The following is an 18,792-nucleotide window of genomic DNA, read 5'->3' as shown; positions in this document are numbered from 1 at the left end:
ATTGCACAAATCACGCAGCGCCTATAACCCATTCTCCCAATACCTAATGATAGGTCAAGCAATGCCTAGCATCCTCTCACGAAGTTATTCAGTATAATATAACTTAAACGAAGAAAAAAACTTAAGAAACTATGTGCTCAATGAAAATAAAAATTTTTAAAAATTTTATTAATAAGATCCCCCGAAATATAAGGAGATGATACAAAAAAAAACTGAACCGTAGTTCATTTCTTCCTAAGGTCATCTACTATTTCATATATCTCGGCGAGAATCTTGTTGTTGGCCATGATATCTCCCTCCAGGACATATGTCCTGGCCATCAGTTGGTCCACCAGGGTGTGTATCTCTTGCTGCATTTTCTCCACTTGCTCCCTCAAGGCAAGGAAGTCCGACATCTCATCCTCCTCGGAGGCAAACGCATCCACAGTATCGACTCTTGGATGTTTGGGTGCCATTACAATTATCTGAAAAGGCTAAAGATAATTGTATTTGATTAAAATGGTTAATGGTTCCCTTTATTTATAGGCATGAATGCTGACTCTTCGTTTTCTACACCGATATAAGTGCAATAAGGGGGGCTGAATTAGTTATTAAGTACTTGTTCGGCCTAGCGTTTCATCAGCTTATCTACCTCTTAAAAGCAAAAGCCAAGCCAAACATCATTTTCTAATAAATTTTTAATAAAAAAGCATTTTTTTTAAGAACAAAATTTTTGAAAAAAGAGCTTAAAGAAAAAGCTCGATGGAGGAGCTTTCTCTTCTCTTCTTTTAAAAACATATTAATTTCTTAGAAGATACCCCTCTCTCAATCAATCTCTCTTTGCAAATTACCATTCTTCAACGTAAATCGCAATTTCTCTCTCCTATACCTTTCTCTACAAAAACTACTAAAAAAAACAAATTACTCAAAAACAAATGACCCAACAACAGAATATCAAAATCTAGAATTTTTTTTGTTCTTACAGAGATTAAGAGAAAAAAAAATTCTAAAATTCAAAACTTCAAGCATTACATTATAGCTTATTAGGTGATTGTATCGTAATTTTAATCTAAATTAGAGCTTATATAATTTATTTTGTTAAACAGTTTACCAAATAGCTTTAGCCTAATTCGTTTTTAATTTTATAGAATTTGTTATTAAGGGGCCTGAATCAGTAGATAATCAGCTTCAGCATTAGGTAAATATAGTCACGCAATGCTTACAAACAAGTCACGTAATGCTTACAAATAAGTCACACAATACTCAACAAATATTCAGTCACGTAATATTCAGTCACGTAATGCCAAATAAATAGGTTACGATTCCTAATATCTAGTCACACACCCTAATATCAAGTGACGCAATGCTTAACAAATATTCACGCATCGCCTATAAACTGATTGATTTCGCTACTCCCAACCAAATTTAAGTTTCCAAACTCATATAATTTACCCATCAACTTTTGCGTTCTATTAATAACCCTAATAAGACCAATAACCCATAACAAATACCTTGATGTCATCTCTGCATCTTGGAATCGTGAGAAAGTTGGATGGCGATATAGACCTCGATGGCATTGGAGAGCTAGACGGCGAGATATATACCTCGATGGCCTTGGAGAGCTAGACGGAGGGATAGCTAAATTAAGATTCAATTTTGAAATTTTTATTTGATGGCGGGAGAGGAGAAAGAAATCGAGATCGAGACCATTTAATTTGGATTAAATGGTTTAAAGGGTATTCTTGTCAACTCTTGCCAAAAATGGTCTAAAAATAGTTAAAATTATACTGACAGTCATTTTTGAAGTGATCTTATCATGAAGGTCATTTCTCACAATTTCCTCATATCAATATAAGAATCTAGCCTAAAAATTAAGTGTTCAAATAATGAAAATGTGTCATTAGGCTCAAATGGGAAAACTAAGGATAATTTATGTAAAGGAAGGCTACCATAGGCTCAATCAGTCCAAAAATGGCCTAAATCATCTTTTTAATTGAGTGTAGCCTAGAATTTCACCTCGAGAGAGAATCAAACAAATTTTAGAACTCAATACATAATTCAAAAATTCACATTCACATAAACCTTTTCTACATATGTATAATGAATCTAAACAAAAGATTTGGTGCTCAAAATGTAGAAATTTCATCTTAACAATAAAGCTTAGCATAAGAATTTACATAACACTCAAACAATATTCACATGTTTCAAAGAATCAAGATAGGAATATTACTAAGTTCTCATCATTGGATAGGTAAATTAAACAAAATTGGCACAAGTAAATCTAGCTCAAGTTTTTAAAACTTGCATAAAATTAAAAATATTTAACAAAAAATACTAACCTAAAATATCATAAGAACTGATAACAACAAAACCCTCCCTCAAACTTAAATTGCACATTGTTCTCAATGTGCAAAGCTAAAAAGAGTAAGAAAAAGAAACTCTCATATCAATGGTGGCAGTGCATTAAAAGCTCTAATTTTCTTCCTCTTTATCTTCATGTTTTCCCAACCTGTAGACTCAACAAACAAGCTAAGGAGAAGTTATAAGTACTTATTTAAATAGAAAAACAAAACTAAGTACAATAGCAACTAAACTTAAAAAGATATAGCTTGGGTTGCGTCTCAAGAAATGCTTCTTTACAGTCACTAGCTTGATTATGATACCCCTTTTTTATTGTCCACTAAAGTAATTGAGGATCTTTGGTGATCCAATTCACCTCCCAAGTAATGATGGAGATGTTGCCGGTTCACTCCAAATGTTTCAGTAGCTTCACTATAAATATCTATTGCACCACACGGATAGACTTTAACCACCTTGTAAGGACCTGACCACTTTGATTTTTTGTTTCCATGGAAAGAGATTGATTGATATGGTTAGTAACACTTGTTGTCCTACCTTAAAATGAAGATTAACTGAAGGTAACAGATCATGCTCATCATAACATTGCTTAATTTTGAGATACAGTGGCGGTGGCTCTAACTCAAGAGTTTGTGCTGGCTTACTTGTAAGTGGTGGAGTAGGATTACCTTTACATTTATAAATTACGTCCACTCTATAGCATTGAGCTGTGGAGGAAGGATATTTAGGTGCATTGAAAATAGTAAATTCAACTACCTTTTCTCTAACTCTGAAAGTTATTCTACCTTCCCTTACATCGATGAGTATGCTTGCATGGCCAATAATGGACATCCTAGTATGATTGGAATCTCTTGATCTTCCTCCATCTCAAGTACAATGAAATCCACTAGAATGTACAATTTCCCAACCTTAAGCAAGACATCCTTTGTAACCCCACAAGGGTGCCTTATCGTTTTGTGAGCTAGTTGCAAAGTGATTGTAGTAGGTTGAATCTCCTACAATCCAATTCTCCTAGCAATAAACAAAAGCATAATTGAGACACCAACACCTAAATCACACAAAGCTTTTGAAAAAGTAAAATTACCAATTGAGCAAGGGATAGAAAAACTCCCTTGGTCTTTAAGCTTTGGTGAAAGCTTGTTTTGTATTATTGCACTTCACTCCTCAGTGAGTGTAATTGTCTCAAAATCCTCCAATTCCTTTTTATTTGTCAATATGTCTTTTAGAAACTTCACATATGATGGCATTTGCTCTAAAGCTTCTGCAAAAGCAATGTTGATGTGATGCTTTTTGAATACCTCAAGTAATTTTTGGAAGTGATTATCAAGCTTTTGTTTATAAAGGCGCTGAGGAAAGGGTGGTGGTGGTAAAGTTGTCTTTGCTTCCTTCTCTTGAATTTGCTTATCAACTGTCTCAATCATTGTTTCATTCTCAACAAGTTTATCTTGAAGATTAGCTTGCCTAACACTACTTTCAACCTCTTGTCCACTCCTTAGGGTGATTGTCATAACTTGTTCCTTACCTTTTCTCCTTGGATTCACCTCTGTATCATTAGGTAGTGTTCCTTGAGATCGGTTGTTTAATAAATTGGCAAGTTGACCAACTTGAGTCCCAAGGTTCTGAAGTGATACTGCTTGACTTTGAATGAGAGCTATTTGACTTTGTATGATGCTATCATTCTGTGTCATGTACTACCTTAGCAAATCTTCCACAATTGGCTTTTTTTTTTTAGATAAGTGTGTTGGCTTGCTATTGGAATCCCACATTTGTCCTTGCCATTGAAGAAAACCCTTGACTATTAGCCCAAGAGAAATTTGGATGGTTCCTCCACCTTAGCTTATGTGTGTTGGAGAAGGGGTTATTTTGCTATCTATTCCCCACAAATTGCATTATTTTTGTTAAGTTTGGACACTAATGGCTTGCATGGTTATCTCCACAATATTCACAAGCTATAGAAGAACTTAGGATGGAGTTAGTACCAAAAGATTCAATAGTCTTAGTTAGAGCTGTTACTTGTGCAGATAAGGCTAAAAACATATACATTATGAATTCTAGCTACTCTTCTATGCATTGCTCACTCCGTTGGCCACTGGTAATTGTTTAGAGCCATTTCTTCCAACAAAGCATATGCCTCATCAATCAATTGAGCCATTAAAGCTCCTCCCGTAGCGACATTAATGGTGGTTCGAACCTGCCCACTTAATCCATTGTAGAAAGTTTGCACTTGAAGCCACTTTGAAAGACCATGATGAGGACAACGTCGAAGTAATTCTTTGTACCTTTCCTAAACTTCGTACAATGATTCAGAATCTTGCTGCAAGAATGATGTAATATCATTCCTCATTTTCGCTGTCTTAGACAAAGGAAAGAACTTGGCAAGGAACTTCTAAGCAAGATCATCCCATGTTCTTATTAAGCTAGTAAGGAGCGCATTTCGCCATGCTTGAGCCTTATCCCTCAACAAGAAAGGAAAAGCCTCAAACGAATTGCATCATCTGTGACACCATTATGTTTGAAAATGTCACAAATCTCCAAGAAGTTTGATGTATGGCCATTTGGGTCATCATTTAGAAAACCCTCAAACTGGATTGAAGTTTGAATCATGGTGATGATAACCGGCTTGATCTCAAAATTGTTTGCTTGAATAGCTAGCCTTCAAATGCTTTATGAAATTCCTTACACCAAAGAAACAACATAATCCCTTAAGCAATGATTTTCAGCTACTACGCGCTCTTGGATTTTCTATTCACCCTGTTGATTAGCCATTGTATTTATTGGAGCAACACCTTGTTGATTTTCTCGTCAAAGTTTTCGAAATGTTCTCTCAATTTTTGGGTCACATAAGATAATCTCCAAGTTGTTTGCTCTTCTCACACAACGACTGAACACACCTACAAAACAAAGAAATAAAACTTAAATTAAGACTAATCTATAAAATTTTAATATTATCAAATAATAAAGAAAACAAAATCCCCAGCAATGACGTCAAAAACTTGTTGGTGATTTTGCACATGTAAGTATACATATTGAACAAGTAATATAGAAAGTAAGTCCAAATTATCGTTCCTACAAAGATTTGTTTCTATGGTTTCACTAAGTACTAAAATTATATAACAAATTAATCTTATTTGAGCTAATCAACAATTGAAAAGCTAATCAAAAACAAAATTAAAAATAAACAATAAATTAATCAGAAGAAACTAAATATGTTGAGAAAAGTAGTAAATTAACGACCTAGAATCATGGGTTCATTCAACATTTCATCTAATACCAACTCTTCTTGTTATTTATCTTTCTTGGGTGATTTTACTGACCTTAAATCTAAAGCTATTGACAAGTCTCTATTGAGATGCTTATAAAAGTACTTAACTTAATCAGTTTACTATGTCTATAAGAATCAATTAAATTAAGTTCATCAAGAAAATGTCCTAATGTGGCTATGTATGGCAATTGGAGTATGTCTACCCGAATTGTGAATTAGATCACCTAAGTGACATGAACATACACTATTCAAATCTTAGTCCAACCTAAAGTTTCTCTATCGAGTTTCAATGAGATTCATAAACCAATTAATTATTGATCAAGCAATTAAAGGCATTAAGAATATATTTAAATAAGTAAAATGATACCCATTCATGATAAATAAAAAAAAAACCAATATTCAAACTACATGTTGAAATCCACCATAATCCGAGATAAGCAAATTAGTTCGTAATATCTAAATAAAACACTATCTAAAGAAGTTTAGCCATGAATTCCAAACAAGAAAATAAAAATAACACAAAAGGAGAGAAATAAACTACTATCAAATCTCGGTTGATTGCAAATCTCTCTCAATTTCTGTTGAATTCTTGCTTGATTCTTAACTCCTATTCTTCAAAAAAGCTGTTGTCGTCTTCATTTTCTGAAAATATGTGCAAGATGCCCTACTTTCCATTTTCCAGTCAAAATTTTTAATTTTAGAAACTAGGGTGGCGACACGGCCATGATTTCTTGGCGTCGAGGCTCCTTGACAATCTTTGGTAGCGCCACGACGCTCCTTTTCTAGCGTTGTGCTCTCAACCTTTAGTATGATGCACCCATCTAGCCTAGTGCCATTGCCACAAGCTTCCAAAGCTGCGACGATGGTCTCTTCAATGCCACGGCCTTGAGTGACTTAATGCTATGGCCTCAATCACCATGCTGCCTTGTGTGTAGTCTGCATCTATCTACCATTTATAGATGTGATTATCGCCTTGATCTGGTCTAAACTGAGCAAAGTAGTAAACATAAAAGTGGTAGCCCATTCTCTAAGCTTTCCATGAATCAAAAATCACATCAATTGGACTTCTGTAGCTCAATTTGTCTTTAAATTATTGTAGCATATGCGAGTAACACCTTCACCATACTTATGCTATCATAACTCAATTTCACCTTGCTCATCACATATCCTACACAAAAACCATGATCGACATTGGCATTAACTCTTTTTAAAGTAAATTAAAAACAAAATAAAGTAAAATTAAACTAAAACAACTTAATTTAACTATTCAACATGTAATCTAACTTATATTAGAAAACACCTAAAATGCTAAAATCCGAATCCAAAACTCAAAGGTCTAGCTACTAAAGCCCACAAAATGTGTTAAAAATAACTCTATATAACAAAGTTATCTCCTTGGGGTGATTCCAGGTATGGACAAACCCATTACACTCTATTATGATAATAATGGAGAAGTGGTTTAACTCAAAAGAACTGTGAAATCACAAAGCAGCAAAACATATAAAGAAAGTATCATCTCATACAAAAGATCATATACCATGGAGAAATGGTTGTGATAAAAATTCAAAAAAAAAAATAACCTTGTTGATCCATTTATTAAGTCTTTTACACAAAAGAGCTTAAAGGGTCACCTAAAAGGTCTTGGGATGATGGACATGTCATACTTGCTTTAAGGCAAGTGGGAGATTGTTGGGAATGTGGTGGCTTGGAAAGCAAGTATATTCCCATGTTGATTATTCTCATGTTGTTTTCTAGTTATCAAGTACCATGATTTTGTTGAAACATTAAAAATACATTTGTATAAAGAGTCATACATAGGAGACATGTATTTTTAGTTGAATCTAAATACATTGTTTACAGCCATACAATAAAGTTAGTCACTTTATTTTTGTTAAGGCTGTAGTGTCCAGACTACTTCCAATGTAAGGGATGTGATTTTCCTTTAAGAGAATGATAAGTCTCAAATCATCAAAGTAGTTGGCTATCACGACCCAAACCCAAGGGCCATGACTAACGCACTAGTCCAGCAGGCAAAGCTCATCAAACTTAAGCAAGCCTCAGAACACAGATATGCAAAGTAGCAAATAAACAAATGTATCTATTGCTCAAATAGTAAATTCACAATGGATTTGCTTAAATAACAAAAATTCGAATCTTTTTACATACAAATGCACCATGGCATGTATTTCAATGCATCATTGTGCTTAACTAGAAATAAAAGTGCAAATGTGCACTATGTACTTAGGAGTCATAACTTGGCTAACATAATGAGTTCAAGACTGTACAACAATTGAATAGAATCCAATGGCAACACCATGCATACATAAATCGGAACATGTTATAGTTTGAAAACTAAAACCAGAATGCAAAATCAGACTCTAAATCAGCAGAGTGGAATATTGAGTGAACAAGCCTACCAAATGCCAATGGTCAAGCCACAAAATGATGCTAGCTACAAGCTTCCCACATGGGAATCCCCATGAAGCTATTACCTGCACAAGGCCGTAATATGGTTGAGTGAGTCCTTTTATAACTCAATGAGTAAAGGCGAAGGAAATCAAGCCATAATGAACGAGTTTTCTTATTAAAAATAGATAGTTACATAAACATGCAATATAATGCAAAACAAAAGTATGGGAGCAATACATCTTTAATCAAACCAAATCATAAGGGAGTCATCTTAGCATCTCATATCACGTGCTTGTATAATCAAAGTATCACATGTTATTTTCCTCCAATGATTTATCTCACAATATTAGTTAACAAACCTCGTGCATACATCATGTAAGATTCAAATACAACTCCAAAATAATATATCTTTTCACAATACAGAGTCATCCCCTTTATGGCACATATCAAATCTTACCATTGTTGCCCACCAACTGCATGTATGCTAATTTCAACTAGTCTATCAATGTGGCCAAATAATACACAACTAGTTAAGCTTACCTTTACAAGTTGTCGCTAGTGCCATTCCTTTTATGTATACGGGATTATCAAAATAACAAAAGTGAAACCATATATTTCTCACCTCAAGGCTATCTCAACGAAAGCTTATTCACATCTCAAATACCTATTAACAATCAAATACATTCAAATAGTGTAGTATACTACCCACAAATGCATTTCACAATATCCAAATACAACCGTTGAGAGGTCCTCCCTGGATATAATCATGTTATCATTTGGTGGCCAGCTAACAGAAATCAAATAACGTATGGTGCCATAGCAACTGATGGAGTATCAATCATGCTTGGTGCCAAAGCAACCAATGGAGAATCAAATCAAGCTCAGAGCTAAAGTAGCCGACGGAGAGTCAAATCACGTTCGATGCCGAAGCAACAGACAGAGAATCAAATCACACTCAGTGCCACAGCAATCAATGGAGAATTAAATCACGTTCATCGTCGAAGTAACTGGCAGAGAATCAAATCACGCTAAATGCCGAAGCAATTGGTGAAGAATTAAATAACTCTCAATGCCAAAGCAATTGGTGGAGAATATAGTTACAAGGGAAGGACACCACTCAACCACAATCAAATCAATGTTCGAAATTTACCCATCAGACAAAATACATAATTAGATTCTTGGCCATCATTCGAACAACATCTCATATATCAAACTATCATGACTTATCAAGCTTCACATACTCAGACAACTCAATATCAAATTCTATCTACTTCTACTCATTAATCATATAAACACAATGATTCCCCTAAATCATATTATTTGTCATAAACAAGCTACTCCCAAAATATTCATTATTTCACATATACATATCAACCTCAATAACATCAAGGTTGTACAAAAACTAACTCATTGATCACATAATAACGGACAACAATCCAATGGTTAGGAGTACAAAAAATGAGCAGAACAAACATGCCACCATGTGGCTCACAACTAGACACACAAATACATCAAGCATTTTTTATGAGTAAACATTTTCAAAAAGGCTTGATTCCTGTTTTAAAATCATAGATAGATATATAGTTACATATAGCTTTCAAAAACTTTTACAACAAATAGAGCATTTCTCAACAAGGATAGAATTCATGGCATTCAATTTCAAACAATGGCCTATGCATTTTTCCTCTAGGCAACACAACAATTATGCAGCTTATAGCATCATTATGCATATATACTTATATAGTTTCCAAAGTATAGTTTTTAAACTGAAGGCCCATTCATCTTAACTTGGTGGTATTTTTCTTTACCAATTGTTCAACCTTTGGTGAGCTTATCCATGCTAAATCACAAGTCCTTGGGAAGGTCTCCTTTTAACTTCTAATAATTGCCAAATCTGACCAAAGAATAACATAACTTACAACTTTAAGATCATTTTTCAAAATAGGACTTGATTCCAATAAAGTTTACTTACCCCTTGATGAGCTTCAATTCTCTTCAAGAACTTAATAACTAAAACTCCTTCCTTGCCTCCTTCAAGATCAACTAATTAGGGTAGTTTCGTGTGAAAGCTCACAGCTTAACAAAAACTACAACCATCGAGTTGTGAAGAAAACCAAAACGTCCTTCAAGCTCTCTCATCTCCATGTTCAAGCATCATTAAAATGCCCTTGAAGAGTGCCCTAAAAGCCCTCAGGTTCACCTTGAAATCAAGAATGGTGGAAGTTTAGTGAGAAGAGAAACAACCTCTCAGTTTGCTAGAGAAAATGAGATAGCCAAGTAATCTCTCTCAGGGTTGATTGATTCCACAAAATGAATAACAAACACATTATTTTACAACTTCTTTGCAACAACTTGACGGTTAAAAACCATCTCAACAAATTCTCTAGCAAATATTTTCAACCACTACCCATTTGCTGCCATGCAAACAATTCCATATTTTCAACTGTTCAATCTTAAATTTAAGTACCAAGAATATTGATTCTTACCTTTTTACTTAAATTTCCATCTCACATTTGATATTATGGAGTTCAAACCTCATAGAAGAAGCTTGAGAGGTTCGAGTTTTGGAAAAGAAAAGGAGTAGAACATTTCTTCTTTGAAATGGGTGGATTGCCCTATGTTACACCCCCTCCCTTTCATTTTCTTCACATGGGCATTACCTTTGATAAGAAAAGAAAAGTTCTAGAAGAAAAAAGAATTCTTAGGAATGAAAGAAAAACAAAATAAAGATGCCTACCCGTGGACTCCATTCCCCTTTTTTTGTGTTTATTTTGGTCCTCAATCATTCCTTTCTTTCATTCTTCACAAATTGACCCTTCTTTCAGACAATTTAATCCTCATCCCATTCCTTTTGTTCGCCTTGAGTTACATCATGTTTTGATTTGACAAAAATCACATAATTTATTGAACTTAATGTCAAGCATTTGAAATTATCTCAAATACATTTTTAATCCCCTAGTTTACATATTTGTTTGAAAAGTTATACATAATTAAAAAACATCTCACAAGCTTTCAAACAATGCATATTTAGCTAACAATGCAAGAGTAAACATGCCTTGAAATGTTATGTGAATGTAAGAGTAAGGCAAGGAGGAAATAGCTAGAGAGAAGCGTCGAAAAGTTAAGGAAACCTTAAAACACAAGCCAAGAGTCCATCCTTGAGAAGCTTGAGTAGATCCAAAGGCTAAAAAAGTGCAAAACTTGAAGATTATAAAGCCATAGTCGACCCTAAAGAGTTTGTAGTCGACCCTGTTCCAGAAAGCTAAAGAAAATCATGTTTTGAACAGACTTAGTTGACCTTGAACCAAACAGAGTCAACCTTGACAAGTCAAAGGTAAGGAAAAGTCAAGATTACACAGCCATAGTCAACTATAAAGGAAGCATAATCGACTATAATAGCTCAAACTTGCAAAAAACACACTATCGGGAGATGGATCAACTAGAAGAAGATTATACTCAACTATGGAAGCCCTAATTTAAGAAATTTAAAGAACATAATCAACCCTAGGTGCGTTGTAGTCGACCCTCAAGCTTCAACAATGGTCAGATTTGATTCAAACTTGTGTCTAATGGCTCTAAACATTGCCCTAACTATAAATAGACGCATTTAAGCCATTTTAAAGTAAGAAAAGACCTAAATCAAAGCTTCAAACCCTCAAGAGACTATCCAAAAGCTCATCTTCACTCTCTAGCATCTTTTTAGTCTTCCGTCAAGTTTACAAAGTTGAATCCTTACGTCATTCAAGCTGAAATTTCTTCTTTCACTGCACCAAGCTAAAATCTCTTACATCTAGCCTTTGTGAGGCAAATCTTTGCTATTATTCTTTTGTGCACACATCTTGTAAAGGTTTTAGCTTAACCTTGAAAAGATATCTTATAAGAGTTATCGCTTCTCACTTAAAAAGCAAGAATCCCTTTTGTTGATTGTGTAGGTTACCGCTTCATCCCAAGAAAAAGCAAAAACCCCTTTATGGATTGTGTAAGGGTTATTGCTTGATCTCATGGAAAATTTGTTGTAAGGGTTATCGCTTAATCCTATGAAAAAACAATAATCCTTTTACAGATTGTGTAAAGGTTATGGCTTCCTATTAAAAAGCAAGAAGCCTTAATAGTGGATTGAAATCCCTTAGTTACTAAGAGAGTAGATGTAGGCATTGAAAAAATTGAATCACTATAAATTTCTTGTGTCTTTCTTTAATTTTCCACACTATTAGTTGTTGTTTATATTTGTCTTAGAAAAATAGTTTTACATTGATTTATTGTTTTACATTAGAAAAATATTTTTCCTTTTACTTTTCATAGCTAGCATTTAACTTAGGAAAAATATTTATCTTGATATATTATTTTTGTGCTTAAGTGATTTATTGTTGAAAATTTTTTTAATACTAGAAAATATTTTTGGGTGAAAAAGTTTTGATGTTGATAATTAGATTTTCAAATAAATTTCTATATATACCAATTTACCGCCTCTTAGTATACTTTGAGACTTCTACACTAACACTTTTGACTTCAATTATCTTCAATTATCCTTCCTTTATCCATGCACTTGCAAAATATCCATTTTTCATGCCATCAATGTATCACAATAATCACCAATGTATCACAATAATATTTAAATATATACATACACATTCATTCATTATTTTACAATGGAACGTGGGCCTCGCCAATGCTCCATTTCCTTTAAAACTTTTTCTTACTTCTGCCACTTTGCCCAAACGTAACTCTTTGAACTCGACCTTAAATTTTACCAGAACTGAGCATAGTTCACTTAGCCTCCACCAAAGTTAGGGTGTTACATTGACTTCTAGTAATGACAGTATTATATGAACTGCAAGTGAGAATCAAGTTTAAACTTAACCGTTACTTAAACTTAATCTCATACCTATGAATCCACTTATGGTAGAGTTAAAATCCTAATGGATTATGAACTCGTATTCATCTCCTTATAATCTTTGATATTCCATGAGCATGATCAACATATTATGTTGATCTAGAACCCATATGTTGGGATTATAATTGAGGAAAGCATCAGGGAACATGTAACCAAGATATGGACTTCATAGAATAAACATCACTTCTAGTGATTTGAAGAAAATTTGTGATAAAACTAGAACTAATGGTTGATGAATTAGCTACTCATCATATTTAAATACTAAATAGATTTGATCTAGAGTATTGGATCACTAATCGGATGAAATCTACAACTAAGGGACAAAATTTGACATAAGGGATAAAACGATAATTTTGCCTTTTGTCATTGGATGGCTATGAGGATTAATAACATAAGGTTTGCAATTGGATGACCAATATTATGTATTGGATGATTTCATTGAGTAAATTATGTTCAAAATGGCAGCATTTTATGTTGTCTTAATTAAGATAAAAGTGTATATATATATATATACACACAAGGATATATATGTTGTCTTAATTAAGACAAGAGTTGTCTTAATTTAAAAAATGATATATATATATATTTATATATATGTTGTTGCTTGAATTAAGACATGGGTTGTCTTAATTGAACAAGATTCTGTTGTTTTAATTAAGTCAAGAGTTGCTTCAATTTGAACTAATCTTGCTAAGACAAGAGTTATATATAAGTTGTCTTAATTAAGATAAGAGTTGCCTTAATTTGGACAAGAATATATATATATATATATATATGCATATGTTGTTGTTGAATTAAGACACGGGTTGTCTTAATTTGAACAAGATTCTGTTGTTTTAATTAAGTCAAGAGTTGCCTCAATTGGAACTAATCTTGCTAAGACAAGAGTTATCTTAAAAGTTATTGAAATTTTTTAAAGTAAGACATGTCATATCCAAAGACAAGTAGTGTCATAGTTAAGACAAGTGTTGTCTAGATTAAGATAATCATTGTCATAGGATAAAATGGTGTTGGAAGACTCTTACTAGGTGTAGGAATGCACCAAAACATCCATAATGGAAAAAGGAGGTTTCTTGTTTGACAAGAATTCTTTTCTTTATCATTAAGTCTTTTAAAATAAAGGTGGATAATGAAAAAGTAATATTCTTGCTGAACAAGGAAACTAGCTTATCATTAATTGTTAACGATAATTCTAATTGGATTTAAAGAACTAAATTCTTTAATTCTTTCTTTATCATTTTGAAAAATTATGGAGCATGCAAAATGCATCCATAATCTTGATTTAATGATTGAATGGTCAAGATTGATTCAAGAAAGATTTAATTTTAATTAAACTCTTGGATCATGATAAGTAATTCAAGTGATGGTAGGAGTTAAGTTTTTTGTTAAGAAACAAACTCTATCACTTGTAGTATTACATATACTTGGCCATAAAGGAGTCTTTGTGATAAAAGAAAAACAACATCTAGGTTTTCTCCCTAGAAGCCTTGGCCAAAATTTTTTAGTGTTCTCTCTCTTTCATCTTGGCCAAAATTTTGAAGGCTCTCACTCTTTCTTCTTGGCCGAAATTCAATAAAAAAAAAGAGAAATCATCTTATTGCCATCTTGTGCCTTGCATTCCATACTTTGTCCACTCAAAGTTCTTGTTGAAGGTATTCTTAGAGAATAAGTGGTAAGTTGATTTGGTGGACAAATCAAGTTTTTGGTACAGAAAGTGAATTACTACAATTTACTAGAATCAAGATTTGATTGCATTGCAATGAGAAAGTAAAAACACTAATCCTTTAGTGTTCTTTTTTTTTCTTTTTTTGTGAGTAAATGATTTGCAATATGTTAGCATGCCTGATGTGTTTTATTCCGTTGTATACATGGTTTTATTCTGATTTGTTTATAATAATAGTATAAAAAATAAAACAAAATAATTTTTTTAAATCCATAATCTACACCAATCACATCTAAGCATAAAGATCCAATTCCATCAAAACAAACCAAAATGAGATCACGCTTACTTTGATGAGTGAAATTCCCACTTTTCTAGCTTTAATCTACTAGTAGAAGTGCTTAAGAATCAAAAGGGCAAAGCTTAGAAAACCATCAGCCAAGAGGAACTTCAAACCTTCTTAAACTAATCTTGAATGGTTGGACAAACAAAGGAGTTAAAGTATCAATCCCCACTTGAATAAAATAATGGATTAATTGCCCTTTAGTCCTTGCCTCCTCTATTTACATAACTCACCTCCTTCTTTATTTTTCTTTTCAATTTAGTCTCCCAAAATATTTTTTTCAATTGAGTCCTCCAACTTTTCTTTCTTTTCAATTTAGTCTTTCTCCCAAACTATTCTTTCTTTTCAAGTAAGTCCTTGTAGCTAGGAATATCTTGTCTTCAAAAGATTGATTTTTCTCAACACGAAATGTTTCTAGAAGCTATGAATCAATCTCTTCCCTTCTAAAAAAAAAAATGCTTCTGGAAGCTAAGAATCAATCTCTTCCCTTCCAATGATCAATTCTTCTCAACACAGAATCGATCTCTTTTTTTCAAAAGATTAATTTTTCTTAACACAAAATTGATATTTTCTCTTCAAGGCATCGATTCTTGTTGAAACAAAATACTTCACATATGTTTTGCCACTTGAGAATCAACTCCTTTCCTAGAGGTTGATTCTTTCCAAGGCAAATTTCACATTTAGGCCATTTTCCAGCTTCTCTTCCATTCTTTTATCCATCATATGCCCTTTTTCTCTTCATTTGACTTAGCAAATTAGTCTAAACGCCCATACACTTAGCTTTCTCAAAATTTCATACACATTCTCATATTTACTTATGGCCATCTCATCTCAACCATCATGGCATCTAACATGCTTGTATATTACAAGCTCATATAACACATAGTTTCTCATGCTCCAATTCATATGCAACTTAGTTTTCATACTTAAATTCCTTTACCTAGGCTGGGGTGTTACAAATTATGTCAAAAAAATTTAATTTTAATGAAAAAAAAACATTTAAATTTATATTTCAGGCTAAAAGTATTGACAATTTATTAATTTTAATTTTAAAATAAATAACAATAAAGATAAAAATAATTATAGTTAAAAGTTGCCATTGAAAAGCCTTGACGTAAAACAACAAAAATTAATGTAAAAACTTATAAAGGTGTAACAAGCATATTTAAAATGTGTGAGACTTAACATAACATGTCAATTAAGTCCAAAAAATCTAATTTTTGTGAAAAATAAATATTTAAATTTATATTCTTGAGCTAAAAGTATTTAACGATATATAAAACTTAATTTAAAAATAGATAATAATAACAATAAAAATAATTAGAGTGAAAATTAACAATGGAAAGACCTTGACCTAAAGTTGTAAGAATTAACGTAAAAACTCATAAAGTAAAACAAACATTGTTAAAATTTTAACGTAAATGCTTGAGAGTTAATGTAACATGTCAATTAAGTAAAAAAAAATCTAATTTCTGTGAAAATTAAACATTTAGATATGATGTTAATATTAAAAAGAATAATATTCTTATACTTTAAGGTAAAATAGAATAAAAATAAAAATTAAATAATATTTAAAATAAAATAGATAAATTTTAAAATTACCTACATTGTTAACATAAAATGAATAAGTTTAAAAATTATTTATGTTGTTTACTTGTTAACCTGCTATACAAGTTTTTATTATTTTATTAAAATTTTATTATTTAATCTTACAGTGAGGTTAGACTTACTATAGTGATCACCTTGGTTTTGGCTTTAAGTAATAAATAACGCACTCTTAAAAAAAATGAATAAAGGTAAAAATGTTTATCCCACAAAGTGAAAAAATCAAATTTTAGTTTTTTTTTAAATAATCCTAATTAAAACTAATCTGTATCCTTTCAAATTCTCAAATTCACTTTAAATATCCTTACATAAAAAATTAAAAATGTGAATGTTAATATGAGATTTTTTTTATTTTACTGTAAATATATGAAAATAAAGATAAAATATATAAAATTGAAGTAAACATTGTTAAAATATAGATGTAAATATTTATGAATATAGATAAAATATTAAAATGTTAAAAAAATTATGCTTAGCTTTTTATATTCTAAAATAAATTTTAGTTGAAATAAATTTTCTTAAACGTACATGTATAATAATGGTGAAAATTATTCTTTTCTTGTCTAAATATAACATTTAAGTATTGATAACATTTTCAATTAAAATTCTAATACATAGCATTTAACACCATGTTAATGTATGAGTTTAACTTAAAATTTTAATATCATATAACATTATGTTTAAATATTAATATTTATATAATACATAATATACATAACTTTATATATATATTAATGTTAACAATAACTAGCACTTTTTTTTTTTGAAAAGTCAGATGAATTTTATTAATCAGTAAAAATCGATTACAAAATGTACAAGGCATGATTGGAGATTGCCAGCTCAACCAAAAAAGATAAAAAATATATATATAGATTCAACCAAACTAAAAGAAGAGATATATCAATATACCTATCAAAATGGGTCTGGCCCATTGAAATGGGCCAGCCCATTTTTGATTTGATATGGGGTGGGCTGGGCCATTAAAATTTAGGCCCATATTTAAATCAGGCTTAAATGGGTCAGCTCACCAAATCAGTGGGTTAGGGTGGGCCAGCCTTATGGGTTAAAAATTAAATAATTTTAATTAATTAATAATTTTATATATTTAATTATTAATTTAGTTACCAATGATATTACTTATTTTATATATTTAATGTGTTTAATCTTTACTTATTAAATTAATAATTTTAATTTATAAATTAATCATANAAAAAAAAAAAAAAAGAAAAGGGCGGGCTAGCAATGGGTGAGTTGGGTTAGAGATTTCACAGCCCATATAAAAAATGGGCTGGCCCTACCTGGCTCATGTTTTCTTAGCCCACAAGGGCTTGGGCCGGGCTAGCCCATATTGACAAGTCTATATATCAACCAACAAACAGGTTCCACACCTTTACATTTAACAACGTTAACTAACATTGAGTGTTAACAATAATAAATAAAATCAATATACATAATATATAACATTCTATGAATACTATTGACATATATAATTATAAGCAACATTAATATTATTATATTTTTATCTTTAAATTATATAATAATATCTAAATATTTGACAGTAAATTTTTTTTTATAAATATGCAATTTTATTATTGATTGTCATAGCTAAAATAAACTTAGGACTTATTTTGCAATGAAATAAAATACAAAGCAGGAAAATACAATAGAAGAACCTCTAAGTACAAATAGGCTAGATGTAGGGATATCTAGCCCTTAACTAGCTTAAATATAACATTAATGTTACAAAAATAACATTTTTATATTTTAACATAAAAAAGTGAGAACAGAGATTAAAATTACATAGAATTTAACATAGAGATAAAAATTACATAAAATTTAACTTAAAATAGATAAGATTATATGTTACACACATTATTTACCTGTTAACTAAGTTAACACACATTTAGATAAACGATCAATGGGAAAAAAATAAAAAGAAACAAGGGTTTATTATTGTTTGGGAACAGTTAAATTATATAATTAGTCTTTATACTTTGACAAAGTGATGGATTTAATCTTTATACAATTTCAATTCAATTATTAACATTATTAAAAAGTTTTTATTAATTATGCTAATATTGTATGTCCTTACTGTTGTAACATTGAATATAATTATCTATTAATGATGACATAGTATTTTTATATCTATTTCACAACATTTTATTTCACCGCTTTAAATTATAAAATACAAAAATTTAATTTTTCTTCTATCTCACATTACTCTTTCCGTAAATCCTAAAAACCTATTTATATTTTTGTTTTGTTTATTTTCCAATCTTGTT

The sequence above is a fragment of the Theobroma cacao genome, chromosome 1, assembly GCF_000208745.1.
Source record: "Theobroma cacao cultivar B97-61/B2 chromosome 1, Criollo_cocoa_genome_V2, whole genome shotgun sequence".
Classification (NCBI taxonomy): domain Eukaryota; kingdom Viridiplantae; phylum Streptophyta; class Magnoliopsida; order Malvales; family Malvaceae; genus Theobroma; species Theobroma cacao.
This window is presented reverse-complemented; position numbering follows the sequence as displayed.